Source organism: Muntiacus reevesi, chromosome 1 (genome assembly GCF_963930625.1).
Source record: "Muntiacus reevesi chromosome 1, mMunRee1.1, whole genome shotgun sequence".
Lineage (NCBI taxonomy): Eukaryota > Metazoa > Chordata > Mammalia > Artiodactyla > Cervidae > Muntiacus > Muntiacus reevesi.
Window position 1 is genome coordinate 26,653,284 of NC_089249.1, and position 16,712 is coordinate 26,669,995.

Here is a 16,712-nt window from a genome sequence, read left to right on the forward strand (position 1 = left end):
GAGCCCCAAAATATAAAGTCTATCATTGTTTCCCCAACTATTTGCCATGAAGTATGGGAACAGATGCCATGATCTTAGTTTCCTGAATGTTGAGTTTTATGCTAACTTTTTGACTCTCCTCTTTCACTTTTATCAAGAGGCGCTTTAGTTCTTCTTCACTTTCTGCCATAAGGCTGGTGTCATCTGCATATCTGAGTTTATTGATATTTCTCCCAGCAATCTTGATTCCAGTCCAGCATTTCTCATGATGTACTCTGCATATAAGTTAAATAAGCAGGGTGACAATATACAGCCTTGACGTATTCCTTTTCCTATTTGGAACCAGTCTGTTGTTCCATGTTCAGTTCTAACTGTTGCTTCCTGACTTGTATACAGGTTTCTCAAGAGGCAGGTTAGGTGGTCTGGTATTCCCATCTTTCATAATTTTCCAGTTTACTGTGATCTACACAGTCAAAGGCTTTGGTGTAGTCAATAAAGCAGAAGTAGATGTTCTTCTGGAACTCTCTTGCTTTTTTGATGATCCACTGGTGACTTCTAATTCACTCATTTTAGTATTTCCACTTGTTTTATATGCCAAATCAGATATTAAGATTCTTAGAGGGGGTCTACACAGGCTGATTACATGATCGTCATTCATGACTGGAATCCTTCTGTGTTCTCCTGATACTTTTCTTTGAAATGGTTTGGCTTAAAACAATTTGTGAAGGCGGTCTGTCCTCTCTGGATGAATGGGAATCCCGTTACCTTCTCCGGGTCATAATCAGAGATAGTTTAGCAGAGGCAGCTGTGAATGTTCCTGCTGCTGGAGGTGGGGAGCTCTTTGCCTCTTGATCTCCTTGGCTTCATGGAGTTGCCAACATTTCAAGACAAGAAACTTATGCAACCAAAACTGATGACACTTGTATTCAGAAGGGAGAGTCAGAATGAAATACGTAGATTTATTTTGGCAGTGGCTTTTGTTTTATTACTATGGTTCATTACATATATATGTTAGATTTAATAAATTCAAAATCTTTTATAAGCCCCCCATGTCCCCAAAACATCAGGAGTTCTATTAAAAGCCAAACTGATTTAATATCTGAGAATAATTTCTCCTTTTGAGACCATATAGCACAAACTCATAATTGCACAAACTAGCAATCAACCTACGACTGTAACAATCCTCTAACAGTCCTCTAGATTATGCATCAGAATGAATATCCTGTAATTTTGTAAAAAGCAGGGAATTGCACAAGGACAAAAAAGTTTGAGAGACTTCTATTTAAACTTTCCAAGCATTCCTTTCTCTTGCCTGTGTTAAAAGTCACCCTGGAAGTAGTCACTGTAAGATGACAGATGTACTAACTTTGGGTTTAGGCTGCTAAACTTCACATCTTTCCTGAGTCTCCCCAGAACTGTTTGAAGGCAATAATCCATTCAATTAATAGGAGTCAGCACTTTAAGGAGCAAACAAGGTAACAAAGATACTCTGAGGAAGAAGATTAATTGGGCCATCTCAAATCTAAGCTTCCAATTTGACAGTGTTTTCTGCATGTGGTACTTAAGACCATGTCCATGAGGGGGACACTTGAGGCCTTTCTCTTATAGCTCAGGGACGATTCCTTTTTCTAAAACAAGTACATCAAACTGAAAATTCTTGAATTTCAACAGTTTCTATTTTATTGGAATAAGGCATGACCATCCTTTATTGAAACAAGGAGAATTTTGGCAAAATATTGAATTCTTTTTGCCCCCTTGAAGAGTGAGGCTTAGTTCTGTTTTTGTGGCTTTCATCTCAAAGTGAATCAAAAATCTGTATTCTGTGAATTCATACTGACAATATTATGTCCAGAGTAGTGGTGGCAAACATATTTGGCTCTGGGTTTACAATCTTTTTATATATTGTAGCTTTAACTGTACTGTTTTCCCTTCTACTTACTGCTGCTTCAGCTATTGTTCAGCTCTTTCAGAAACCTGAAAAAATAACCCTGGAAATCCTGAGATGTCCAAAATGGACACCGAGACTTTAAAAATCTTTTTTTTCCCTTGTCATCTCTTCAGTTTGCTAGCATACTGCTGAAAACCATTTAGAAGCATACATATGGCTTGTTAAAAGTTAATATTAAGGTTAGAGTGTAAAAAGACATGATTTTTCAATAACTCCCTATATTAGATTTACTTTTCATTAGTATTTCATGCCACAGCAAAAGAAAAAGAAAAACAACACAGCTCTAGACTTTAGTTTTTATTTTCTATCACCAAAACATAATAGGATGCATGGTCAACTTATTCTGGTCAAAAAAGCAAAATTCAGATTTAGTTTAAAACAAACATAGCTTATTTTAATGGTACTGTTAAGAACACTGTTTACATCCCAGAAAATTCGATACTTGTTTTTTAATATATATGTATATAAAATATATGAATGTATATAATTAATATATATGGAATTTAAAATACAGAGTATTAATTGTGATTTCAGTATTTTCTGGGCTTTCACCAACAACAAGATATACCAGAAGATGTGAAAATAGGTCTACTTTTATCAAAGTTACTTTTCCAAACTTCCCTTCTGCATATTTTAAACTTATGCTTTTAAAAAGCAATATCCAGCAAATCTACTGATAGAAAATTACTCATAAACATATGTTTTAAGTTTAGTAATATGTTTAATGGATTCTGTTTGCACAGTCACCAACAAGTTCTTTCATGGGCATTGAAGAAAGGTCAAGTATGATGATCTGGAAATGTAATTACTAAGGCAGGTTTTCCAGTTGGTTACATCATATCAGGTAAGAAGGACTATTTACCTTCTGATAAATGAAATAGTTCTTCAGTTTTTGAATGCTGCCCTTTTAACAATGTTAGTTGGATATAAATGCCTCTCTTTTTCTGACTTTATTTACACCCACCACACACACACACATCATACACACATGCCTTCAAGCTGTTGTTTCATTTATATACATGCTTGACATCGAGCTAATCCATTAATTACTTGGTCAATCAGCTAATCAATAAAAAAGTTAAGACTGTTACTATTTGTGCATCTTATACATATATATATATATATGTATACCCTCCAAAAGTATACAGATAGTGGCCTTGTCCTTAAGAAGTTTATAATGTTTTTGAAGAGACACACACAACCATTAAAGAACAACTAGGTAATGACAATTAGGTAAAGATTAGTCCAATGGAAGGTCAGAATTGGGGAGAGATCATTGCGGGACAGTGTAGCAGAGACAACTTCATAGAGGTTGAGGAGGATTTGAAGAAACTGAAAGAGAATATCAAGACTGTTTTCTCAAAGAGAAACAAGATGTGGGAAAAAAATCTAGGAAAGCAGATGAGCAGGAACAAAGACAGACTATTTAGTGACACCGAGGAAGGAAGTGACACTTGAGTTTAGTGGAGCTTAGGAGTAGTCATATAGTCTTTCATTCACTCATTTATTCAATATTTATCCTGTACCTACTATGTGCCAAGCACTGCTTCAGGCACTAGAGAAACAGAGTGGTAAAGAAGACTATTCTCTGCTACTGTACACTTCATATTTTACCTTGAGGAGACAACAAATTAATATTCTTCAGGTGAAGATCAACACTATAAAACATAACAAAGTAGAGCAGAGGATTTGACAGAGGCAGAGAGGAGATCTTTTTGGAGGGATGGTTAGAGAATACCACTTGGAAAAGGTGGTAATTAAGAGACTTAAAAGAAGTGGTGGTCCAGTGGCTAAGACTCTATGCTCCCAATGCAGGGGTCACGGGTTCAATCCTTGATCAGGGAAATAGATCCCACATGCTGCAATAAAGAGTTCACCTGTCACAATGAAATGATCCCTTGTGCCACACTTAAGGCTTGACTCAGCCAAATAAATAAATAAATTTTTATTTTTATTTATTTATTTATTTAAATTTTTTTTATTAGTTGGAGGCTAATTACTTCAAAACATTTCAGAGGGTTTTGTCATACATTGACATGAATCAGCTATGGATTTACATGTATTCCCCATCCCGATCTCCCCTCCCACCTCCCTCTCCACCCGACTCCTCTGGGTCTTCCCAGTGCACCAGGCCCGAGCACTTGTCTCATACATCCCACCTGGGCTGGTGGTCTGTTTCACCATAGATAATATACATGCTGTTCTTTCAAAACATCCCACCCTCACCTTCTCCCACAGAGTTCAAAAGTCTGTTCTGTACTTCTGTGTCTCTTTTTCTGTTTTGCATATAGGGTTATCGTTACCATCTTTCTAAATTCCGTATATATGTGTTAGTATGCTGTAATGTTTTTTATCTTTCTGGCTTACTCCACTCTGTATAATGGGCTCCAGTTTCATCCATCTCATTAGAACTGATTCAAATGAATTCTTTTTAATGGCTGAGTAATATTCCATGGTGTATATGTACCACATCTTCCTTATCCATTCATCTGCTGATGGGCATCTAGGTTGCTTCCATGTCCTGGCTATTATAAACAGTGCTGCGATGAACACTGGGGTGCACGTGTCTCTTTCAGATCTGGTTTCCTCAGTGTGTATGCCCAGAAGTGGTATTGCTGGGTCATATGGCAGTTCTATTTCCAGCTTTTTAAGAAATCTCCACACTGTTTTCCATAGTGGCTGTACTAGTTTGCATTCCCACCAACAGTGTAAGAGGGTTCCCTTTTCTCCACACCCTCTCCAGCATTTATTGCTTGTAGACTTTTGGATAGCAGCCATCCTGACTGGCGTGCAATGGTACCTCATTGTGGTTTTGATTTGCATTTCTCTAATAATGAGTGATGTTGAGCATCTTTTCATGTGTTTGTTAGCCATCTGTATGTCTTCTTTGGAGAAATGTCTGTTTAGTTCTTTGGCCCATTTTTTGATTGGGTCATTTATTTTTCTGGAATTGAGCTGCAGGAGTTGCTTGTATATTTTTGAGATTAATCCTTGGAGGAATCAACCTGCCTGACTTCAGACTCTACTACAAAGCCACAGTCATCAAGACAGTATGGTACTGGCACAAAGACAGAAATATAGATCAATGGAACAGAATAGAAAGTCCAGAGATAAATCCACGAACCTATGGACACCTTATCTTTGACAAAGGAGGCAAGGATATACAATGGAAAAAAGACAACCTCTTTAACAAGTGGTGCTGGGAAAACTGGTCAACCACTTGTAAAAGAATGAAACTAGAACACTTTCTAATACCATACACAAAAATAAACTCAAAATGGATTAAAGATCTAAATGTAAGACCAGAAACTATAAAACTCCTAGAGGAGAACATAGGCAAAACACTCTCCAACATAAATCTCAGCAAGATCCTCTATGACCCACCTCCCAGAATATTGGAAATAAAAGCAAAACTAAACAAATGGGACCTAATGAAACTTCAAAGCTTCTGCACTACAAAGGAAACTATAAGTAAGGTGAAAAGACAGCCCTCAGATTGGGAGAAAATAATAGCAAATGAAAAAACAAAGGATTAATCTCATAAATAAATTTTTAAAAAGTGTTAACAAACGAGAAGTGAGGGAGGAAAGCAACCATGCAAAAACATCAGGAAAGTAAGTCAAAAGCAGATGAAAACACAAGAGAAAAGTCCAAACTGTGTGTTCAGACTTGGTTTCAGTGAGGAGTGGCAGTAAGTATAAGATAGGCACAAAATGAGCAAGGGGGAACTGGCAGGATAGGAGAGCATAAGAGAAGTAGACAGTGATTAGAGTAGGAGGGTGTGTGTTACAGGGCATGGGGAAAATCTGGAGAGCTTTGAGCAAAAGTGTGGCCATACTCTATGTTTGAAGACTGTCACACTTGTAGGGAGTTCCCTGGTTCCGAGTTTTCACTGCTCTGGCCCTGGTCCAATCCCATGTCAGAGAATTGAGATCCCCTAAGTCATGTGGCATTGTCAAACAACAACAACAACAACAAAATCACACCACGTTACTGGGAACAAGAGATTATAGAGGGGGCAAGAGTGGAAGAATAATCCAATTAGAATTTTTGGCCTGGGAAAAAATGTAAAGTTAATCCGACTATTGGTAGTAGAGACTTAAGAGTTGGTCCTATTTTTAGATAAGACCGACTGGAGTTACTGATGGATAGGAAGTGTGTGGATGAAAGGAAAAGAGAAATAAAAGCTGATTCTGAGAAAGGTGCTGGCATTTCTAAGATATGATGAACTGGAGGGAACTGGGGAAATTAAAGATAAAAAAGGGTTCCTTTTATATAAAAATTCTCAGAGCCTTAGTGCTAATAAGAAGCATTATGAGCTGCCAAAATGGCTAGGGCATAAGTAATGTTTCCCAAACATTTAGAGCTTGGAATCATGTGTGTGTAGAAAGCATACTTTGGAAAATGCCCCCCAAATCAATTTTTCTTGAGAACTCCCCTAGATTCAAAATGAAATGTATATATAGAGAGAAGGTTGCACTGATTCAGTTTCTCCTTAATCCCCCATCATCTTGGAATTTTAAAGTTAAGAGACTTTGAGGCTGCTTAGTCTAACATCTACATTTTACAATTTTGGAAAACTGACATGTTGAATTGTTAATAGACCAGTTTCACAAACCTAGTATCACTTTGCTGACAAAGGTCCATATAGTCAAAGCTATGGTTTTTCTAGTAGTCACGTATGGATATGAGAGGTGGATCATAAAAAAAGGTGATCGCTAAAGAATTGATGCTTTCAAACTGGTGCTGGGAATCCAGCACCACTCTTGAGAGTCCCTTGGACTGCAAGGAGATCAAATCAGTCAATACCAAAGGAAATCAACCCTGAATATTCATTGGAAAGTTTGATGCTGAAGTTGAAGCTCTGATATTTTGGCCACTTGGTGTGAAGAGCTGATTCATTGGAAAAGACCCTGATGCTGGGTAAGATTGAGGGCAGGAGAAGAAGAGGGTAACAGGATGAGACAGTTGGATGGCATCACCAACACAGTTAACATAAGTCTGAGCAAACTCCAGGAGATAGTGAAAGGCAGGGAAGCCTGGTGTGCTGTAGTTAATGGTGTAAAGAGTCGGACACAACTTAGTGACTGAAGGACAACAATATGTCGTCTTACACTTAAAAAATACACTTCTTCAAAATATATTTACAAGTATTAGCTTGAGTTTATCTTTACTTAAGAAACTCTACTATGGCCTCACTACATTTTGACAATGAACTTGAGTACCAGCACTAGGACCAGGAAGGTGCTGACAATCATTCTGGGGGAATGACATAAATTATCCTGTCTCTTGCATCAGTTTTAAAACTTAATATGCATACATACTCATAGTTCATTTCATGAAATTATCCCATTAGGGGCTGATAGACTTGAATATGATTGTTACTCTTTAGCGATAATTATTTTTATTGTGACATCTAAACATTTTTGCTTTAAATACCACCTATATCCTATATCCTCAATTTCTGCATTTCAGCCTAAGAAAATTTAGACTTACCTGTAATATTATCATAGCATTAATGGAGTCTTGATAGTAAACGTCTTATTACTGATGCTATAATGTGTTTCTCTTTTAAAATCATCTACATATTTTAGATAAGTAATGAAATAATCTTTTCTTTATATTTTCAGATAAGCAAATTGGACTGCAAGAAATATATACTGTATGTAAAGCTGAAGTTGACATAGAAAACTCCCTCTGTGGGAATATAACTATTGTTGTTCAGTTGCTAAGTCGTGTCTGACTCTTTGTGACCCAACGGACTGCAGCACACCAGGCTTCCCTGTCCTTCACCATCTATCTCTTGGAGCTTGCTCAAACTCATGTCCATTGAGTCGATGACGCCATCCAACCGTCTCATCCTCTGTCACTCCCTTCTCCTCATGCCCTCAATCTTTCCCAGCATCAGAATCTTTTCCAATGAGTCAGCTCTTTACATCAGGTGGCCAAAGTATTGCAGCTTCAGCTTTATGTCATTATTATAAATCATGTTGAAAGAGATTCTGAACCAACTTCAGGATAATAGTGATACAGAAATATATGTTTAGAATGACTCTGACTCTAAAAGCTTCAATATGATCAGAAGAGTGATTTGATCTAAGGCAATGCCAGGTGCCTTGACCTGAACTTCTGAAATGTAGGCCTGATCTTTATCAGAACATTCAAAGAACTTTCATGTCTATTGAATACTCAATCCAGAGTTCACATCTCCTTTTCTCTTTGATAAACTTTTCAACTTTAAAGTATATTTCAAATCTAATCTATTTAGTAAAAATCTATCAACATATAAAGAAGTTGTGTAACTTGCCAGCAAGCACAAGATGAATTACAGATGCTCTTTTAGAGTAAGTGAAAAACGGGTATAAAGAGTCTTAAATCCTATTGGCCACAACTAAAGAACTGTGAGTTTTGACTTGTTTTGCTTTTGTTTTTAAGATGTCTTAGGGTAAGTAAATTCTCTTTTTTTGAGTCATCTATAGCTCTACATACTTGGGCAGTTCTGCCTTTTTATCCCAAACTACCACAGAATCCATGGGGGAATGGGAACACTCATTTTTGTTCTTCACTAAATCATCTGGGCAGCATAAACCAACACATATTCCAGACTTTAATGTGCAGGCACATTATTCAGTCTTGTAAGTTAAAGCAAGACCAGGAGGCCAGAAAAGGATGCAATGTTTTACCTTTGTTTCCCTGATAACAGGCACTAGACTTTCTAGTAGAAGGTTCCATGTGTGAAGCTTAATAAATTTGAAAAGAAAATAATTCTGGTAACAACTGCTTTACTTCTAATTCAGACAATTTCCAAAACATCTGAAAAAAGCCACAGATTTAGGAAAATTTTACAACAAAAGTAAAGGTAATTAAAACTGTATGTGTTAAGAACCCTAAGTTGCTTCAGTTGTGTCCAGCTTTTTGCAACCCTATGGACTGTAACCTGCCAGGCTCTTCTGTCCATGAAATTTTCCAGGCAAGAATACTGGAATGGGTTACCATGCCTTTTCCAGGGGATCTTCCTGACCCATGGATCAAACCTGGGACTCTTATGTCTCCTGCATTGGAAGGTGGGTTCTTTACCACTAGCACCATGTGGAAAACTGTATAGTAAAGTAGTAATTGCACAGAAATTCTACCTTAGGGCTCTGACCCATAAGGTTGTATTTACCTATTAAGTTCCATATCCTACTTTCCAGAGTTCAATGGTAAGAATTTATCTCAAATAAAAAAATGGATTGATTCTGGCAAGACAGACTAACCGATTTTAATATGACACTTCCACATAAAGTGTTAAATACAATTTATTACATGTTCCCAAGCCATGAACAACCTTTTTCTACATATTTTCAAATCGTGGTTAGTGCAAAAGCATTGCAAAGCTCACTGATCTTTTGTAAATTAAACAACACAAAAATCCTGAACAAATATTTTTAAGTAACAAATTGGTCAAGCACAACAAACATAAACTCATATTTTCATCAATTTAAGTTAATATTTTAGCAATTCTTTTGTGCTAATCTAAGGAACAATATTTTAAAATTACTTTCTATATCCTTTTTTGTTTTGATTTTTTTAAATTTCATCTTATTTTCAAGTAAAGGAAGAATTACATGACTTCTGGGTGTTCTTGTCTTCCTGTGCTATCTTAAAATTCTCAAATGACTGATACATTTTGTCTTTTATGTTCAACTTACAAAAGCAGACAAAGGATTGTCCACAAACCTACTTCTTTTTTTTGGTCACACCTCACAATTTGTGGGATCTTAGTTGCCTGACCAGGGAATGAACCCCGGGCCTTGGCAGTGAAAGCACATAGTCCTAACCACTGGACTACCAGGAAATTCCCCCAAAGGCTTTATTGCAAGCTCTCTGCACACATATATTTAAAAAGTTGATTTACAGCTCAAAATGAATAGTCCGTAACACTGGATCAAGTCTAGTCTTCTCTTGTTCTGAGGACAGTGTGACTATCACTACCTGCTGTGCACCGGTGAACTTGCCTCTGTGTGATATTTGTTATCCTTTTGTTGTTGCTGTTGAGTCACTAAGTAGAGTCTGACTCTGCGATCTGGACTGTAGCTACTCTAGACTGTAGCTTGCCAGGCTCCTCTGTCCATGGGACTTCCCAGGTAAGAATACTAGAGTCGGTTGCCATTTCCTTCTGCAGAGAATATTCCCAACTCAGGGACAGAACCTGTCTCCTGCATTGGCAGGTGGATTCTTACCACTGGGCCACCTGGGAAGCCCTTGGTTATCGATTACTGTGTAACAAATCACCCTAGTAATGGTTTAAAACAAAACAAGAAACTGTGATATTAGTCATCGCCCTATTTTTGTGGGTCAGGACACCGGGTGCAGACTCTCTGAGTGCCTCTCATGCATGGTCTCTACTGAGGGGCTGCAATCAAGGCATCATTGGGGCTGCAGTCAGCTCAAAGTTCAGCTGGGAAAGATGCTGATTCCAAGCTCACTGAGCGGTTGATGACAGGCCTCAAAACATCCACTTTCAACAGAGCTCATGTGAGCTTCTCCGCAAGGCTGCTTAGTAACATGAGAGCAGACCTCTCCCAAAGCGAGGAACCCAGGGGAGAATTAGACATAGCAGAAGCTCCCTGAGAGAGCAAGACAGCACCCATGACAGAGGCCACAATCTTCCTAAAAGTCAGCTCCACTTCATCCAGCCCAGGCTCAAGGGGAGGTAATTACATAAGTGCAGGGCATCACTGGAAACTATCTACTGTGCATTATCTCATTTTTATTCTACTGAAACTCTGAATGAGGCCATTGATGTTTAGGACTGTTATGACTTGCCTGAGTGGTAGGGACAGGATTCAAATACAGGTGTGTATGACACCAAGCTATTCTCTCAACCACAATACCCCAGTGCCTTTTCAGATAAAAACTTCAGTTATGGCTGGGGGCCTTGGCACAGTATCTGTTTTGCTATAAATATGTAGGGGTTTCTTGCACTGTGTACACTTGTGCAAAAACTTGTCAAGATGCCATAAGCCCTATAGATACAGTTATTAAAACATGTAATTTTCTTCTCTTCCTAAACAGCAGGTTCAGGAAGCTTTCTGTTATATTAACATACAAATGATTCCCTGAAAATACAACAGAAGCATCTGAAGAAAAACTGGCACGTTAAATACATCACACATGCCTTAAAGGATCTGTAAACCTCAGTGGCTGTATATAAAAACAATAGATTACTTCTTCCTAGATCCACAATGAAAGAAAGGGGAAATATTCAAAAAGGCACTGTGTGGGGTGGACCTCACCTTGGGGGTACCTCTGAGGTTCTGACAATCTTTGCTTGCTTATCTTCTTTTCCACTAGTGATAGGAGGGGCTACGGGCACAGGGTGAGCACCCCACACCTGCGACACACATTGATTCCCATTAGGAAATCCTCAGGATCCAAAATAGAACCAATGGGACAAAGAAACATTTAATCAGATGGAAGTCAGTGAGAGTGGATGCTTTTCCACTTATTTTCAATAAATAGGGTTGCTCTTCTTCTCCATTCAGGATTTTACAGTGTGTACTTGACCGCTAAAGCCTTGAAAAAACACAATGCTGTACGTCTGGCACATTTTAAAACACATTTATCCAACTGAAGGAATCAAGTGGGGAAACACCCTGTCAGTCCTCCTAAAATCCCAGCTGGATTGAGAAATGTAAGAAAACCATAACCTCCCTCCTTGTAAACAAGTAAAGGAGGTTTGGTTTCATTTAACAAAGCTAAATTTGGATATTATTGTCTAAAACTGGCAATAGCACCTGCTCAAAGAGATGTTGAAAAAACTTAACACTGGAACCTACCAAACAGAAGATAGGAGAAGTTAGGGATTACAACAAAACTTGAGAATTCTCTCTCCAACATCCACTCATCTTTCTTACCAATAAAATTTCAGTTTAGTCCTAGTAAAAATGTGAACTTCCTCAAGGTATCATTCCCAAGATCTCCTTCCAGCTGGCTGCAAGGGGCAACTAAAGAGATGTTGCTGTTAAGTTATTGGGGAGGATCTCCAGAACAGTTCCTTAAAAGTGGGACAGACACCTGTCTCGATTTTCTTTTCCCTTTTTTGATTCTTGCATCCTTCCCTTTTCCACTACCTCAAATGTGTTTACTGGAGCTCCAGCTGCCATTCTATAGCCTTAATCATGTAAACCAGTCTAAGGAGTTAAAAAGTACAGAGTGAGTGTGTGTGTGTGTGTGAAAATCGCTTAGTCATGTCTGACTCTTTATGAGCCAGTGGACTAAATACACAGTGCATGAAATTCTTCAGGCCAGGATACTGGAGTGGGTAGCCTTTCCCTTCTCCAAGGGATCTACCCAACTGCGGGATTGAACCCAGATCTCCCACACTGCAGACAGATTCTTTACCAGCTGAGCCACAAGGGATGCCCAAGAATACTGGAGTGGGTAGCCTATCCCTTCTTCAGCAGATCCTCCAACCCAAGGAATCGAACCAGAGTCTCCTGCATTGCAAGCGGATTCTTTACCAACTGAGCTATCAGGGAAGCCCTACAAAGTCAGAAGGATCCTGATTTTTTTATGACTCTGCTAAGCTTTTGTACCTTTAAACTACTCATCTCTGACTTGCATATGCCATTGCTATTTCTACCTTCTGTTACTGGGAGGAAAATATGTTTCAGTGATAAAGGTACCAAGTATACACTGTATGTGTCTACTAAGATAATAGAAACAAAAATTTACTTTGAGGATAAGCTCAAAATGTTGGGAGTGAGACTGAAATTTCCACTGAGTTAGAAATTTTAATTTGGGGGTTGAAAAACAACTAGTGGAATATAATGTCCTGTAATAGCTTAAGAGCATATGAATGGCAATAAAAATCACAATCAGGTTATGCCAATCACCTGAACATATACACCTCCAAGTTGCACTGACAAGTATCTTTTCTTTTCTTGTTCTTTGCTAGAGTATCTCATCTACAAACTTTAGAGTGAAAAACACCTAAAAATGTTAAAAAATAAATAAAGAGGATGAATTTGAAACTAAAGCAGTGAAATTTTGCCCAGGCAAACAAGTTAATATATGGAAAGAAACAAAATTCTTAACCAATTTGAAACTTATATTATGGATAAAGTATGATACTTTTGTCCCCAGGAAATTCCAGGCAATTTTGCAAATTAACTTTGGTAAGTAGACAGGACATTGTGGCATAAATATATATTTATATTGACTTTCCATCAGTTTCATACTCATTATTTGGTGTTCATTTTCCATTCAACATGAAATTTAATAGTGCATATATTTTATGCACTTCTGGAACAAAAAACATTTAGCAAATATTTAAAAATGAAGACAGAATGAGTAGAACCAAACACAATCTGATCTCAACCATACAGTTAACGGACTCATCTCAACAATAAAATAATAGCACCAGTAGCTAACACCAAAAGTGAATGTTTATGTGCCAAGTAATGTAAACACTACACATGCTAACTAATTAAATTCTCATAATAATCCTATGTGAGGTAGGGACTATTTTAATCTCCATTTTACAGATGAACAAAATGTGGCGAGAGGTTAAAGTACTTGCCTAAATTTACACATCTAATAAATTGCAAAGGTCAGTTGTAATCCAGGAAATCTGATTCAAAACCACACATTCCTAATCGTATGCTATTCTTACTGAGATGAAAAGTAGACCCATGCCATGCTAAAATGTTAAAGTTAAAAGACTTTCCAATAAAATGAGACAATCCAGTAATGGTAAACAAAACAAGAAAAGACCAAGAATCTTCTCTTTCTTTCTTTAAATATTTGTAGGGAATTTCCAAATCAGAATTGGTGTTGTTTTGGGTAGAAATTTCATAAATTGATGGTTCATAGCCCAGAGATATTTGTGAGGCTGGTATAAAAGCTATTATATGACTTGTTTCTATTTCAACCACTTACTTTTCTTGTCAAATAAATAACAATGAACATCTGTAAGTTGCTTTTTATACATCCAAAAGAAGCAAATGGTTGTAAACTAGAATTCTTACAGAAATAGCCATGTTAATTAATAAAAGTTCCCATTTAAAATTCTTATTTCTCACCTATACTTGTAATTTTATATTTATATTGACAAGTGAGAAAGGTTCAGAAGAAAACCTGGCAAAGTGTCTTAAGTGTAATCCACCTTCCCCAAGCATCTTTACAAATGCATTACAACTAGGAAGTAAGATTAACAAAGGTGGGAGGATAATTTTATTTCTTAAAAAAGCTATCCATAAGTGCATATTGCACTTGAGATGCACCTGAAACGTCATATAAAGTATCATACAGTCCCAAGACATCTGCTCTTTCTCCCTTATAGTGTATTATCTGAGGACCCCATTAATTAAGGCAATGCAGCCAATACATTAAAACTTTTTTCTTTTTGTTTTAATGGAACAAATTCAGCCAATACACTGAAACTCTTTCTTCTTGTGTTCTAATATAAACAAATGACATTATGCAAGGAAATAGAAGGATCAAGTAATCTAAATGATGTGTGGTAAAACAAATGCAGACTATTATCATAGAGAAATTCCATAGGTATGACCTACTCAAATGACTTACCACCTCATTTACTATATAGGTATCACTAAGCTTGGATGAAAAATGATAGTTTTGCTGATGTATATCTAGACTTCTGTAAGTAAAAGACACTATGGAGTTTAAAGTCTCCAGGAAATGCCAAGATAGTGACTCTGAATATAATGTATATTCAATATATGTTAAATGTTAAGTATGCTAAACTAAAAATCAAATCATATTCTCTGAGCAGAAGTTGGTCTTACTAAATTTTCTATGAAAATCCAGCTATAAGGAATCAAAGGAAAGAAGCAGAGAGAAAGTTTTCTAATTCATTCTATGTGGCCAACATCACTCTAATACCAACACCAAACAAAGACATGAACAGAAAACTACAGACATCTCTCATGAACACAGATGAAAAAAATCCTTGATAAAGTATTAGCAAATCAACCCAAAAAAGTATAAAAAGAATTATATACAATGACAAAGTAGGTTTTATCTCAAGCATGCTAGGCTAGTTCAACATTCAAAAATTAAGTAATCATCACATCAACAAGCTAAATAAGAAAAACCACATGATCATATCAATAGATGCAGAAAATGATTTGACAAAATCTAACACACACGATAAAATCCCTCAGCAAACTAGGAAGGAGGGAAACTTTCTTAACTTCACAGAGACTATTCACAAAAAACCTTGAGCTAACATGATACTTTAGGTGATAAATTCAAAGCTTTCCCACTAAGATCAGGTACAAGGCAAGGATGTCCTCTCTTAACCATCCTTTCAACATCATAACAGAAGTCCTTGCTAATGCACTATGCCAAGAAAGCAAAATAAAAGGTATATAGATTTGAAAGGAAGATAAAAATCTTTGTTTTACAATAAAGATGGAATGATAAATAGATGGCAAACATACATATAAAAAGATGCTTCAACATCATATGCCTTCAGAGAAATACATATTAAAAATGACATATCCCTACACACCTATTAGAATGACCAAAATCTGGAAAATTTACATCTCTAAATGCTAGTGAGGATATGGAGCAACTCTCATTCACTGCTGGTGGGAATGCAAAATGGTCTAGCCACTTTGAAAAACAATTTGGTGGTTTCTTATGAAACTAAACATATTCTTATTATACGTTCAGAAATTGTGCTCCCGGGTATTTACCCAAAGGAGTTGAAAATTTATGTCCATACATAAAAACCTAAATGTGAATGTTTATAGCAGCTTTCTTCATAACTGCTCAAATTTGGGAACAACTATGATGTCCTCCAACAGGTGAATGGGTAAACTGTAGTATATCCAGACAATGAAATATTATTCAGCACATAAAAGAAATGAGTGATCAAACCGTGAAAACCCATGGAGGAAAGTTAAATGCCTGTGCTGCGTGCTAAGTAGTTTCAGTCGTGTCTGACTCTTTGCGACCCCACGACTGTAGTCTGCCAAGTTCCTCTGTCCATGGGGTTCTACAGGCAAGAACACTGGAGTGGTTTGCCATTCCCTTCTGCAGGGGATCTTCCTGACCCAGGGATTGAACCTGCATCTCTCGTGTCTCTTGCATTGGTAGGCAAAGTTCTTTACCACTAGCGCCACCTGGGAAGCCATAAATGCCTAATAATAAGAGAAAGAAGCCAATCTGAAGAGGTTACATATGATTCCAATTGTATGACATTTTGGAAAAGGAAAAACCATGGGCAGTAAAAAGATCACTGGTTGTTGGGTGGAGTAGGAGGTGTTAGATAGGCAGAGCACAAAGGATTTTTAGGACAGTAAACCTAAATTGTATGATGTTATATGATGTTATAATGCAGGGATGCGGGTTTGATCCCTGGGTCAGGAAGATCCCCTGGAGGAGGGCATGGCAACTCAGTATTTTTGCCTGGAGAATCACCACAGACAGAGGAGCCTGGTGGGCTAAGGGGTGTCCATGGGGTCACAAAGAGTCAGACACGACCGAAGTGACTTAGCATGCACATATCATTATATATTTTTCTAAACCCATGAAATGTATAATACAGAGAATGAATCCTAGTCTAGACTGTGGATGCTGAGTGACTGTGATGTGTTAATGTGTGTTCACCAGTTGTAACAAATGTACTCACCTGTGCGGGATGCTGATTACAGGGGAGACTGTGCATCTCTGGGCACAGAGTGTATATGGCAGAGAGTATATGGTAAATCTGTATCTTCCTCCCAATTTTGTTATAAACCTAAAACTACTGAAAAGATAAATCTATACA

At 37.4% G+C, this 16,712-nt stretch overlaps 1 protein-coding gene across 4 annotated transcripts in view; it reads right to left on the reverse strand.

Moving 5' to 3' along the window:
- The window catches only part of CCDC91 (coiled-coil domain containing 91), a 372,640-nt gene that overhangs the window by 11,341 nt on the left and 344,587 nt on the right, over window positions 1-16,712 (reverse strand). The window lies entirely within an intron of this gene.